This window comes from Choloepus didactylus, chromosome 7 (genome assembly GCF_015220235.1).
Source record: "Choloepus didactylus isolate mChoDid1 chromosome 7, mChoDid1.pri, whole genome shotgun sequence".
In the NCBI taxonomy this organism is placed as follows: Eukaryota; Metazoa; Chordata; class Mammalia; order Pilosa; family Megalonychidae; genus Choloepus; species Choloepus didactylus.
The window spans coordinates 150,120,832-150,132,870 of NC_051313.1; positions in this window are offsets into that span (position 1 = coordinate 150,120,832).

The following is a 12,039-nucleotide window of genomic DNA, read 5'->3' on the forward strand; positions in this document are numbered from 1 at the left end:
TCTTTCATGTTTAATATGAAGTTAGTTGTAAGTTTGTTGTAGACAGGGCATATACTTCTAGTTTGCTAAGCATTTTTATCATGACTGGGTGTTCAGTTTTGTCAAATGCTTTTCCTTCTCTCTGAAGATGATCATATGGTTTCTCTCTCTTGTCTATTATTCTACTTATATGGTGAATTACGTTGGTTGAAGTTCAAATATTAAACCAGTCTTGTATTCCTATGAGAAACCTCCTTTTTACATACTGTTGAATTCAGTTCACTAATATTCAGTTTTTTACTCTATGTTCACAGAGGTATTGGTCTATAGTTTTCGTGTAACATTTTTTTCTGGTTTTGGTTTTTGAGTAATGTTGGCCTCATAAAATGACAATGGTGGTTCTCTCCTCTGCTGTTTTCTAAAAGAGTTTGTGTAGGATTGGCATTATACCTTCCCTAAGTGGTTATTACAATTCATCAGCAAAATCATCAGGTTTTGAATTTTCTTTATGGGAAGGTTTTTAATTATAAATTCAGTTGATTTAATTGATATAGGGCTATTTCTTTAATTGATATGGGGTTATGAATATTTTCTATTTCATCTTGAGTCTGTTTTGATAATTTAGTCATTCAGGAAATTTGACCATTTAATCTAAGTTGTCAACCTTATGGACATGAAGTTAATGTCTGTAGGGTCTTTTAATGTTTGTAGGATCTTTTAATGTCTGTAGGATCTGTAGTGATGTTCTTACTTTCTTATCTGATGTCAATAATTTGTATCTTCTCTCTATTTTTTTTTGCTTGGTTTACCTAGAAGTTTATCAATTTTAAAAATCTTTTCAAAAAATTTGATTTTAGTTTTGTTGATTTTCTCCATTGTTTGTTCATTTTCTATTCATTGATCTCTACTTTTAACTTTTATTCTTTCTTTCTTTCTACTTACTTTGGGTTTAATTTGCTCTTTTCTGACTCTCTCTCGGCAGTGGGGCCACCCAGTTTGATGGGCCAGGCCCTTGATCTTGAGGCTTGCCCTTGTGAAACTTACTTCTGTAATGGCAAAGCTAAGCCTACTTATAATTAATGCCCAAGAGTCACCCCAGAAAACCTCTTGAAACTCAAATGTAGTCTCTCTCTGTGTAAGCCAAACTCTGCAAATAAACTCACTAACTCCCCCTACATGGGACTTGACTTCCAGGGGTGTAAGTCTCCTTGGCAATGTGGGACATGACTGCCAGGGATAAGCCTGGTCCTGACAATGTAGGACATGACTCCCAGGGATACACATGGCCCTGATATCATGGGACATGACTCCCAGGGATGAGCCTGGCCCTGGCATCATGGGACATGACTCCCAGGGATGTTGTCAGCAAGGTGATGCTTTCTCACCAAAGACTGTGACACTTTGGGGCTGACTGCCAATAATCCTTGGGTCTTTGGCTTTTCTGTCATGTGAGAATGCACATGGAAGCATCTTCTCCTTTCTCTTCTGAGTTCTGTTAACTTCTAGCTCCTGACTCTTTCCATGGCTTCTCTTTCCATGCCCAATTGTTCATAAGTTCTTTGCTAAAAGGATTAAGGCCCAGCCTCATTCAATTTGGACTCATCTTCAAAGGTCCTATTTACATGTGGCTTCACACTCACAGGACTAAGGGTTAGGAGCTTGTTTTAATTTCCTAGGCTGCTCAAAGCAAATACTATGAAATGGGTTGGGTTAAACAATGCAATTTATTCACTCACAGTTTTGAGGTTGGGAAAATGTCCAAATTAAGGCACCATCAGGGTGAAGCTTTTTTCCTGAAGATCAGCTGCCAGCTGGTCTCCTCTGTCACATGGCAAGGGGCAAGGAAGCATTTATTGGTCTCTCCCTTCTTTTCTGGGTTTTGCTGATTTCAGTTTCTTGCTTCTGTGGCTTTCTCTTTCCCTGTCTGAATTTCATTCTCTTATAAAGGAGTCTATTAATAGGATTAATGCCCATCCTGAATTGGGCTGAGCCAGTCACACCTTAACTGAAGTACCTTCATCAGAAGTTCCTATTTACAATGGGTTCACGACCACAGAAATGGGTAAACTTTAAGAAAATGTTTTAGTGGGGTACATACAGTTCCAAACTACCACAGACCTGAAAATGCCTTTCACTGAGGACATGATTCAATCTGGCACAAGAGTTAATTAGCTAGTGTTGTTTAGGTGTTCTGTATTCTTATGGATTTTCTGTCTATTAATGCTAATTACTGAGAGAGAATGTTGACAATTCCAACTACAATTATGGATTTTCTCTTTCTCCCTTCAGTGCTCTGTGAGTTTTGCTTCATGTATTTTGAAGCTATGTTATTTGGTGGGACAAACACTTAGGACTGATATGTCTTCTTTTTTTTAAAGCAGTTTTATTGAGATATATTCACGCACTAAACAATCCATCCAAAATGTACACTCAGTGGCTGTCAGTGTAATGAGAGTTGTGCTTTCATCACCACAATTTTAGAACATTCTCATTACTCGGAAAAGAAAAACCCCATACTTCTTATACCCCCCTATTGTTAATACTTAGCCTTGGTGTGGTACCCTTGATACAACTGATGAGAGAATATTGAACTGTTACTGTTAACTGTAGTCCAGAGTTTGCATTAGTTGTATTTTTTATACCACCCTATTGTTAACACTTTGTAATAGTGATGTACGTTTGTTCTGTTTCATGAAAGAACATTCTTATACTTGTACTGTTAACCACAGTCAGCACCCACAACAGGGTTCACTGGGTTATACAGTCCCAAGTGTTTTCCTCTAGCTTTCCTTCTGGTGACATACATGACCCTAAACTTCCCCTCTGAACCACATTCACTTGCATAATTCAGCACTGTTCATTATACTTATGATCATGCTACCATCACCTCTATCCATTCCAAACATTTACAGTAAACCTAATTAGAAATTCTGCTCAAATTAGCATCAGCTCCCCATTCTCTACCACCATTCTATCTCTGGTAACCTATATTCTAGATTCTAACTCTGTGAGTTTGTTTATTGTAGTTAGTTCATATTTACAAAATCATACAATATTTGTCCTTTTGTTTCTGGCTTATTTCACTCAACATAATGTCCTCAGGGTTCATCCATGTTGTCTCATGCATCAGGACTTCATTCCTTCCTACAAATGAATAATATCCCATTGTATGTACGACATTTTGTTTATCAATTCATTGGTTGATGGACACTTGGCTTGCTTCCATCTTTTGGAAATTGTAATGCCTCATTTTTTCTTTTGCCCATTTTTAATTGGGTGTTTGTCCTTTTATTGTTGAGTTGTAGGATTTCTTTATATATTCTCTGTATTAAATCCTTATATGTGGCTTCCAAATATTTTGGAAATTGAGTAGGCTGCCTTTTCACTTTCTTAACAAAATACTTTGAAGCACAAAGTTTTTAATATTGAGGAGGTCCCATTTATTTATCTATTTTTCTTTCGTTGGTTTTCCTTTGGGTGTGAAGTCTAAGAAACCATTGCCTACCACAAGATCTTGAAGACCCTTCCCTACATTTTCTTCTAGCTGTTTGATGGTCCTGTCTTTTGAATTTAGGTCTTTGATCCATTTTGAGTTAATTTCTGTATAAGATGTGAGATAGGAGTCCTCCTTTAGTCTTTTGGATATGGTTATCCAATTCTTGAGCACCATTTGTTGAAGAGACTGTTCTGTCCCAATTGAGAGGACTTGGTGACCTGGTAAAAAAATCAATTGACTGAAGATGTGAGGGGTCTATTCTGAACTCTCAGTTTGGTTCCATTGGTAAATATATCTATCTTTATGTCAGTATCATGCTGTTTTGACCACTGTAACTTTGTAATATGCTTTGAAATCAGAAAGTCTGAGTCCTCCAACTTCTTTTTCAAGATGTTTGTGGCATTTGGGGAACTTTGCCCTGCCAAATAAATTTGATAATTGGCTTTTCTGTTTCTGCGAATTGCAGTAGGATGTTGGAATTTTGCTGCAATTTGGTTAGAATTAATACCTTAATTATATTTAGTCTTTTAATATTTTAATATTAATTATATTTAGTCTTTTAATCCATGAACACAGTGTCCTTCCTTTTATTTAGGTCTTCTTTGATTTCTTTTAGCAATGTTTTGTAGTTTTCTATGTATGAGTTCTTTACATCCTCAGTTAAATTTAGTACTAGATATTTGATTCTTTTAGTTGCTATTGTCAATGGAATTTTTTTCTTGATTTCTTCCTTATATTGCTCATTACTAGTGTATAGAAACATTACTGAATTTTTCATGTTTGTTTTGTTTTCTGCCACTTTGCTGAACTTGTTTATTAGCTCTAGTATCTTTGTTGTAGATTTTTCAGAACTTTCTATATTTGGATGATGTCATCTGCAAATAATGAAAGTTTTACTTTCCAATTTGGATGATTTTTATTTCTCTTACATAACTGTCCTAGCTAGAACTTCCAGAAAAATGTTGGAGCCATTATTTCCTGTTTTCTTTTTTTGTGTGTTGTAAATTTTTTTGCACACTGTACATTTTTATATTTTAACATGTAAACTCTGTAATTTTTTTTTTTACCAGAGATGCTTGTTTCTTGAATCTGACAGCTAGTGATATGACAGATTTTCTTGAGTGTCAGGAGCTAACAAAACCAAGCAAACATAAACCAAAAACACTTTTCACAGTCTGTGCGAATTGGCTGTGCTTTGGTGGTGCTCTCCCTCAGAGTTCTTCCTATCAGGAAGGTCAGCCCAATGCAAACGCAAAGATAGGCCCTGTCTTTTCTGGGCCTGTGTCATGTCTTGGGCTTATGTTTTCCAGTCACTTTAGGAGTTCCCCTGTTCACAGGCATTTGGATGCTCCTTCTACTCCTCAGGAAACAGACCTCCTAGGTGTTTCACTGGAGTAAAGCAGGTAATCTTTGCCCCAGGTCACCTGATTCAGTTGTTTCTTGTTCTGCTTTTGCTGTCTTAAGCTGCTTTTGCCTGGAGGGTAAATTATGCAAGAGCAGATATGCCAGAGAGGAGTTTCCCAGGACTTTTGAAACCATAACAAGGCCAGGGATCCAAAAAGGGAGTGCTGTTTCCAAATTGCTGTGGGGAGAGGATGAGGGAAGGACCAGAAATTCAGTGAATTTTTTCAGTTTTATAAATATTTTCCATGTCTAAAAACCACATTTGGTTATTTTTTATATTTTCCATTTCTGTCCTCATTATGTTCATGTTTTCCTTTATTGTTGGAAAGAACGCTGTAATAAATGCTCGCACGATTGTGGAGGAGAAAAGAATTTATTCATGATCTTGCAAGAATGGGCACACAACCAAAAACATGGCAGGCATGCCAAAGAATAGAACATGGCAATATTTATACCTTAAGCCTACCATGCACGTCCCTCCCCTGTTTCTCCATTGGCTGGATACTCCAGAGGGTACAGCCTATCCGAGAAAGCTAATTAGCCTACCTTTAGGATTTTAAATTGTACAGCCTATCCAAGAGAGCTTATCCAGTTTAAATTTCCTGCCAAGAGTTCCTGCCTTTCATTATACCACATATTCCATTACATTCCAGTGGCTCTGCTTATTGCTTGTTTTTACCCATGTAAGGAGCTAGCACCAACTCTGGGCTTACATCAGGGGCCCTCTCCTTCCCTTTAGCCATGGAGCCAGTTTGAGCCAGTCTTGTCTAGTTTCCATTTTCCCTATTCCATGTTGCCTTTATGTGAAAGCTATGAACATAGTTATTATATCTGTTTTAATGTCCTTGTCTATTAATCCATCATCTCCATTGTTTCTTGGTATGCTTTTACTGACTGAATTTTCTCTTAGCTATGAGTCACATTTTCCTGCTTCCTGGCATGTATAGTAATTTTTATTGGATGCTATACATTACACTGTTGTCTGAATTGTGTCATCTTCCTTTAAACAGTGATAGGCTTTGTTCTGGCAGGAGTTAAGTACTTGTGGTTTAGTGTGATGGTTCCAAGCTTTGTTTTTAATCACCCACCCACCCCCCACCCCTGCCGCCAGGAAAGTCTAGAATGGCCTTTATTCTAGTGATTCTTTACCTTCACTGTCAAGACATGTCTCCTCTGGGGTCTCTACTGAATGCCTTAAGTGGTCATCAAGAATTCTATTCTGGGTAGTTGAAACTTGAGTAATTCCCAGTTTTGTGTGCGCTCTGGGAATGTTCCAGTTCATAGTTGCCCACTTGCTCTATGTGCAGACTCATGTACTTTCACACTATGCATGCCACCTCATTGTTCAGCAAGTAGTCCAGGGGCCCCATGAATGTTTTTGGAACTTTATTGCTGTCTATCTTCTTCCTTTTCACAACCCTGCCCTGCAAATTCCAGCTGCTTCAGACTATCAGAACTCTGATCTCTCATTCCTCAACTTAGCAGGACCACTGTTACCTTTTTGAAATCCCCTTTCTGCTTTTGCAGTCTGGAATGTGCCTCCAGGCCAAAAGTGTGGCAATTTTAGGGCTTTCTTTGTATGATTCTCTTTTCTAAGGGATCCTAGTTTTGATCTGGGTTTGAACTGGTTTGATACTTTGTCCAATTTCTAGTTGCTTAAGGTAGGAGGGTGTATCTGGTTCCTGTTATTTCCATTATGCCTCTAAGCAGAAGCTCTCTGCTTAACATAGTTAATAGCATCAGCATGGCTTCTAAAAACTTACTGCATAGAACCTGAAAATCTATCCATCCATGTTGGGTGACTTCTTTGCCATTGGAGAACATATCTTTGTTTTATTTTTTCATGTGTATCACAAACAAAATTCAATTTCATGTGTCAGAGAATTGAATTCATTATCCAAGAAAGGTCATTTCTTAATTTTAGTTGTCACCATCTATGAGTCCTTTGAACTCACTTCTTGTCTATGAATCTGACATCATGACTAATTCTTCATCATCCATGTTGTTAAGTCCAGTACTTCTCAAAGTTTCATGTATGTAAAAATCATCTGGGATATATTGTTTAAGTGTAGTTTCTGACTTAGTAGGTCTAGGGGGAGGTCTGACTTTCTGCAGTTCTAACAGGCTCCCATGGGAATGCTGGTGCTGCTGGTCCATGGACCAAGTTAGAGTAGCAAGGAGCTAGTTTGCCTGGTTCATAGAATAAGTCCTTTTAGGGTACCATCAAAGTGTGGAAATGAGAAATTTTTGTGGGGTAGGAGAAGAATTTGTTATTTGATAGTTCTAAGAGGTCATTTAAATAAGAGGATACATCAGAAATTTGTTGGGTTTCCTTACATGTTTTCTATGATGTGGTATTGTTTTTATTTTGAATATATAATGGGGGAAGCACCATAAAGCTTTAGGTACTCAAGGCTGCTAATGTCCTTAATCTGTATTATCTCAGACTCAATTCTTTCCCTTTATAGTCATCATACTAAATCAGGTATTTTATACTCACAAAACCATCCTCCTAATCTTCCTTCCTATTTTTTAGTCTCTTCCTGATTCTGTGACATGGATTCTCAAACATTTTGGTCTGAGGACGCCTTTATATCCTTAGAAGCTATTAAAGAGCTTTTATTTACATGGGCTGCATCTATTGCTATTTGGTTTAAAAGATGTTAAAACTGAGAAATCTAAAAATATTTATTGATTAATATGTATTTTAAAATATCAATAATAAATCCATTACCTCAGAAAATCACAAGTATTGGCAAAGATGTAGAAAAATAGGAGCTCTCATACCTTGTTGGGGGGGGGGTGGGTATAAGATGGTGCAACCATTGTGGAAAACAGTGTAGAGGTTCCTCAAAAAGTTAAATATAAAACTACCATATGACCCAGTAATCCCACATCTAGGTATATACACAAAAGAATTGAAAACAGGGACTCGAATAGATATTTGCACACCAATGTTCATAGTGACATTATTCACAATTGCCAAAAGTTGGAAGAAACCCAAGTGTTCATCAATAGATGAAGAGATAAACAAAATGTGGTCTATACATACAATGGAATATTACTCATCTGTAAAAAGATAAAGTTCTGATTCATGTGACAACATGGATGAACCTTGAAGACATCATGTTGAGTGAAATAAGTCAGACACAAAAGGACAAATATTGTATAATCTTGTTTATATGAAAAAATTAAAATATGAAAATTCATAGAATCAGAAATTAGAATATATATTACCAGGGGCAGGAATGTGGGTGCATGTGCCAGTTTTGATATATTATGTCCCCAAGAAAAAGCCATGATCTTTTAATCCAATCTTGTGGGATATTGGGATTAGGCTGTTTCCATGGAGATGTGACCCACCCAACTGTGAGTGACACCTTTGGTTAGGGTGTGACCTCTGATTGAATGCTTCCATGGAGGTGTGGCCCTGCCCATTCAGCGTGGGCCTTGATTAGTTCACTGGAATTTTATTAAGGGCCTCACAAACAGAAGGACCTCGGAGCTGCAGCTGAGACAGACATTTTGAAGATGGCCATTGAAAGCTGACACTGACATTTTGGAGAACACCATTTTGAAATGCATCCTTGGAGGAAGCAGACACCAGCCACGTGCCTTCCAGCTAACAGAAGTCTTCCAGATGCCAATGGCCTTTCTCCAGTGAAGGTACCCTGTTGTTGATGCCTTACCTTTGACACTTAATGGCCTTAAGACTGTAACTTTGAAACCAAATAACTCCCCTTTATAAAAGCCAATCCATTTCTGGTGTTTTGCAAAACAGCAGTATTAGCAAACCAGAACAATGGGGAATGGGGAGTTAATGCTTAATTTGTACAGAGTTTCTGTTTGGGGCAATGGATTGTGAATGTAATTAACACCACTGAATTATACACTTGAAAGTGGTTAAAATGGAAAATTTTATGTTGTATACATATTGCCATTAAAAAAACTGTAAAATAGTATAATAAAGAATGAACCCAAATGTAAACTTTGGACTATAATTAATAAAATTTGGTTCATCAGCTGAAACAGTGGTACCTTAGTAATGCAAAATGTTAACAGGGAAAATGGTGTGTGTGAGGAAAGGGCCTATATGGGAACTTTGTACCTTCTGCATTACATTTCTGTATATCTAAACTGCTCTAAATTTTTAAAAAAGCATTACTTGTTAACAAATATTCATCATTATTATGAAAAATAACTGTATTTTCTACTGTGCCCCCTTTGCACTCTGAGAATATGTAGTTGACTATATAGTTCAAAAGTACATATTTAGGAAATGTTTTCTGAATATATGCTTACCAATTTTTTTTCAGGTTTAAAGTTTATTACATGACATTTCTAGTTTTTAATTCTGATTTAATTTTATTACTTGTAAGGCAGTATATCACGCTGTCAATTAATTATATGTTGACTCAGTGAATATAAATATGGATCATATAATCCCAGAATTCAGATGGACAGGAGAATTCAGAGACTGTGTTATAATGGAGGCCAAGGGAACAAAATAACTAAAAACAGTGGTCCCAGACCTACATGGATGAAGGTGCCAAACATGAACATGGGGCAACCCAATAAAATCAGCAAATTTGGAGGCAGTCCAATTCTAATAGGCCCCCTTATCCAATAATTAGTATGTCCCTATTTCTGTGATTTTCTTTTTATCTAGGTATAAACAACGATAAGCTTATTTACCAAAACCCTCAAGCAAAAAGTAATGGCAGAGATGGAAGGCAAGATGGCAGCATAGAGAGGAGTGGAATTCAGTTAGTCCCCTGGAGCAACTAATATGCAACCAGGAACAACTAGTAAATAATTTGGAATAACTGCTGGGGGACAATTGTGACTGTCCTCACATTGTACACCAACTTGCACTGGGAGGAATGTCTGAGATTGCAGTGTAAAATCTGTCAGTGAAAACTATGAAACTGTGCCAGAAGCCCCCTCCCTCAATGGCAGGCTGAGCTGCAAAACCTTGCTGTGGTAGAAAGCATTCTCTGAGCAAGTGAATATAGCTCAGCCCAGCTCCAGCTGGGGTTTTAATTACCAAATGTGGACTGCTGAATACAAGCTACAAATCCCTAACAAGCAGATAGAGGCTTTTAGTGATGACTGACCTTAAAGAACCAGAAGACTCCTCTGTCCAGGAGGGGAAGCCCAGAAGACCAGGTGTTACCTCTGGCTGATGGGTGAAACTGGGGGGCCATGGACTGGCTCTGAAGGGGGGCTTTCTGTCCCTTTTTTTTCTCTCTTAACCTGAGGGGCTCAGTGAGAGCCTCAGCCATTTTCAGTTTGCAGCACTCTGACCCAGAGAGGGGTACAGATACCAGAGTCAGAGAGACAAAGGAGCTATTTGAATGCAGATGATAACTCCCTAGGGAGTATATCTTCCCTAAGAGGAAGGAGGTGGGACCCAGCCCTACTACCAGTCTTCCCTTCAGAACCAGACCCCAGAGCCTGGGGAAAACAGCCAAAACAGAAACTAAAAGGGCCACACCTCTTTACACCAGTCAGGAGCGACAGGCTGAGAAGGACCACCTGCTGGGCAGATTAGGAAAAGCACAGCAGCTAGAGACCTCACAGAAAAGTCTGTCAATCTCTAAGACACACCTGCAGGGAGACTTGAAACTGAATATAACCCTACTCTGAGATCTGAAACCAGTTCTGGTCTGGGAAAATCTGATAGGGGTAACCAAGGAAGCCAGACGCCTAGACAACAGAAAACTACAATCTACACTAGGGAAAAAAAGATATGGCCCAGTCAAAGGAACAAACTTACATCTCAATCAAGATACAGTTAAGACATTCTTTCACTTTAATGAAACAATCTATTAAAGATTTTCAAAGAAATATGCTAAATCAAAAGCAAATCAACGAGTTCAGAGAAGATATGACAAAAGAGATGAAGGCTATAAAGAAAACACTGGGCAAACATAAGGTAGAAATTGAAAGTCTGAATAAACAACTGGCAGAATTTATGGTAATGAAAGGCACAACACAAGAGATGAAAAACACAATGGAGACATACAACAGCAGATCTCAAGAGGCAGAAGAAAACACTAGGGAATTGGAGAACAAGGCACCTGAAATCCTACACACAAAAGAACAGATAGGGAAAAGAATGGAAAAATATGAGCAACATCTCAAGGAATTGAATGACAACATGAAGCGCATGAATGTATGTGTCATGGGTGTCCCAGAAGGAGAGAAGAAGGGAAAAGGGGCAGAAGCAATAAAGAGGAAATAATGAAAATTTCCCATCTCTTATGAAAGGCATAAAATTACAGATCCAAGAAGCGCAGTGTACCCCAAACAGAATAGAACTGAATAGGCCTACACAAGGACACTTAATAATCAGATTATCAAACATCAAATACAAAGAGAGAATCCTGAAAGCAACAAGAGAAAAGTGATGCATCACATACAAAGGAAGCTTTACGAGACTATGTGCTGATTTCTCAGTAGAAACCATGGAGGCAAGAAGGAAGTGGGGTGATATTTTTAAGATACTGAAAGGGAAAAACTGCCAACCAAGAATCCCATATCTGGCAAAACTGTCCTTCAAATATGAGGGAGAGTTTGAAATATTCTCTGACAAATGGACATTGAGAGAGTTTGTGGACAAGATACCTGCTCTGCAGGAAATACTAAAGGGAGCACTATAGACAGAAAGGAAAAGACAGGAGTGAGAAGTTTGGAACACAATTTTGGGTGATGGTAGAACAGCAATGTAAGTACACTGAACAAAGATGACTGTGAGTATGATGGAAAGAGGAAGGTTAGGAGCATGTGAGACACCAGAAGGAAAGAGGAAAGATAAAGACTGGGACTGTATAACTCAGTGAAACCTGGAGTGTCCAACAATTGTGATAAAATGTACAAATATGTTTTTACACTAGGAAGAACAAATGAATGTCAACCTTGCAAGGTGTTAAAAATGGGGTGGTATTGGGGAAACTACAATCAATCATTGTTTCTGTTAACTAGAGACTGTAGTTAACAGAAACAGTGTATTATGCTTCCTTTAATGTAACAAACGCAATATACCAAAGCTGAATGCTGGTAAGAGGGGGACATAAGGGTGGGGTATGGGATCTTTGGTATTGGTTATGTTGTCTCTCTTATTCTACTTTAGTTTAATTCTATGTTTTTTGCTTTTT